At 33.8% G+C, this 3,068-nt stretch overlaps 1 protein-coding gene across 1 annotated transcript in view; it reads right to left on the bottom strand.

Moving 5' to 3' along the window:
* TM9SF3 (transmembrane 9 superfamily member 3) overlaps nt 1-3,068 on the bottom strand; it is a 53,749-nt gene that overhangs the window by 45,828 nt on the left and 4,853 nt on the right. The window lies entirely within an intron of this gene.

Below are 3,068 nucleotides of genomic sequence, written 5' to 3' on the forward strand. Positions count from 1 at the left end.
CCTTGGCATTTCTCTATATCTGCAGTACTCTCAACTTACCAGTCCACTCTAGAGAAGTAAAAGAAACACTTGTAAAATAATTTCATCCCTCTGTTAAGTTGGGATATTCACATAAGAAAATATTCAAGAGAAGATCAATAAAATAACTGGGAGGAAGGAATCCTCTAGAAGTCATCGAGTCATTATACCACAATGATTCTCAAATGAGGAAGGGAAGTAGACAGTGATTTCCTCTGGTAGGAATTACTACTCCAGATCATCTAATGATCATAATGAACCGATTATCATAAAGAACAAATAGGCACAAACTGCCCGGGTGCCGGACAATTCATTAAGAGGTTAATATGTCTTAAAAGCTGGGGATACAACAGTGAACACAAATACTACCATCCCTGCCCTAGCACAACTAACTAAACTACCCAGTGGGCTAGTACAGCAGCTTGAGGATAAATCAAATCCTCCAATCAATAATCTAACTTAACATTTCATAACTGCTAATAAGAAGTCAAGTTGGAACTACGGACCCACATTATGTGCTATTAGTATTCATATCAATGACCATTTTTTGAATAGTAAACTATGTATCAGGAACTTTGATAAATGCTCTACATACATTACCTCATTTATATCTGATGATTCTATCAAGGAGATATTATTTCCCTTATTTCACAGATGAGATTGAAGAGGCTGAATAATTTGCCCATGACTACACAGAGGCAGGACTGGGGTGCAAGTCTCTCTGAGTCTAAAGCCCACGTTCTTTCTACTCCACAATAGCAGGTTCTAAGACATACCCTCCAAAATTATAGGGTAATGAATTCAGGCCTGATTCAGATACTTGATTTAAAAAATTAAAATATTTAAATTTTCTCTAAATGGTCTCAATTTAGCATTTTATCTAGTGGTAGTATATAAGACTACTCGGAAAAAAAAACAAGATTGTGCATAAAATCTCAACTGAGAGGCATTCTACATTAGATTTAAGATTATCTTTAGTTCCCTAAAATAGTCTATTTAATGACTTTAACTTTATGAAATACCAACCCATTTAGCTTGACAGAATCTACTAGGTTAAAAAAAAAGTGTGTGTGTGTGTGTGTGTGTGTGTGTGTGTGTGTGTGTGTGTACACACACATAAGTGTGTATATATACTATATATGTGTATACATTTTTTTCTAGTTTCACAGTATTCCCAAAAATTTTTTCTTATCTGAATATGCTTTCAGAAGAGCCTTTAATAATCAAATACTTGAGATAAAAGATTAACACTATAAATATTTCTACAGTTCACATAGGGACAGAAAGTTTGAGTTTCCATAATATTATTGGTATGTTATAATATAACTTAGGCAAATCATTTTCCTCTTAGGCCTCCCTAAGAGGAAGTCAGATGACACAATCTCTAAGGTGCATCAGACTTTTAAAATTCTGTGATACTATAAATCACAACCAAGAAACCTCGTAAAACACTTTTCAAAGAATGATCAACTTCATCTTTGAACAGGGCAAGCAAAGAGCTACAGTAGAAAGAGAAATCTAATCAGCATTTACTATTTCATCTGGACCACTTAAATGAACAGCTCCCTCAGTAGCATATCCATGCTGCAAGTACAGAGTTGACAAGACTGCAAAGAATGGCCAACTCTCAGGGAATAACACCTGGCCAGTTCTTTCTGTTTTAACCTAAAGGTGTTCAGTCTAAAAGGAAAATAAATCCCACTTTGACAGTCCATGGAAACTATCCCTCTCTATCTAAATAATCTTTCCACCTCAGCTTCATGGAACTTAATAAAGGAAAAATGGTTAAGACGCTGAATGAGCACTCTTCTTTAGTAAAGAAGGGTAAGGATTTCAAAAAGTGATGAAATCTGTCCATTATAGCAAAGTAGGACTCAGTTTTTGTCTTTTCTCTTTATCTGGTTCCTCTTTAATAAACTAGAGATGTGCACCAAATATGGAAAAGGAAAATGTATGTGAACAAATGTAGTACTGAGTTTCTCCAAAATCACATACTCTAGTCTAAGTTTCCTCTTTATTTGTGATCAAATATTTAAGTTACCTGATTAAATCAAAATGCGAGCCTTGCGGTATGTTTACAATAATTCTTAAAAGTATAGGCCAGACCACTATGGTTTAAATTTATAACTTAAATTATTTTTAAAATATTATCTTTAAAATATCTCATTTCATATCCTCCTCCCTAGAGTGCTAAAAATACCAGAAGTCAGTTACTGTTCATTTTATAAATGTAGACAAAAAAGTCAAAATTGGAGTAAACGACTTTACCAAAATCAATACAGTAAAAGAAACAGGATTAAAATTCAAAGCTCCTGATTTCAAGATCCATGCTCTATTCAAAAATCAAGACACCTAATCAAAGATCCTGCAAAATTCAATTATTCAAGCTTCTGCTCACCAGATTAAAAATGTCTATGCAGGAAATACTCTGCATAGTATTTCCTCTCTGACAAACTTCGCAGAGGAAAATAAAAAGTATTAACACACTCAAAGGACCTGACAAAACAGATACCTGAATAATAAATAGATAAGGAGAGTATTTTCCAATTTTAATGAGTCGGACTTAAAATTTAATACCACACTGTCCTACAAGTATTGGAAGAGTAAGTTAATACAACACTGATAATACATTCTAAGCCAGTGGTACAAGTTTGAAATTGAGGATTTACAGAAGATTTTTCAGTATCCATATATCCTACTATAACCCTGTACCTCCAGAAATTAATCCATTATAAATCTATGAAAGCCTTCCCTAACCACATATGTCCAATCACTATAGGGTTTACCAGAAAACACTTTTCAGAAAGAAATATGGTAGGGAAATATAATTTTATTAACAATTATTTTTATATATATATTCAAAATAAATCTTTATTACTCACTAACATGCTTACCTAAAGCTGTGGTTTTCAACTAAGGGCAATTAGCAACACCTGAAGACTTTTTTGTTTGTCACAACTGGAGAGTGCTACTTGCATCTTCTGGGTAGAAAGCAGGGGCTCTGCTGAGTATTCAACAATGTACAGGAAAGCCCCCCAACAAAAGAAGTT

Source organism: Pteropus vampyrus, unplaced genomic scaffold (genome assembly GCF_000151845.1).
Source record: "Pteropus vampyrus isolate Shadow unplaced genomic scaffold, Pvam_2.0 Scaffold238, whole genome shotgun sequence".
Classification (NCBI taxonomy): domain Eukaryota; kingdom Metazoa; phylum Chordata; class Mammalia; order Chiroptera; family Pteropodidae; genus Pteropus; species Pteropus vampyrus.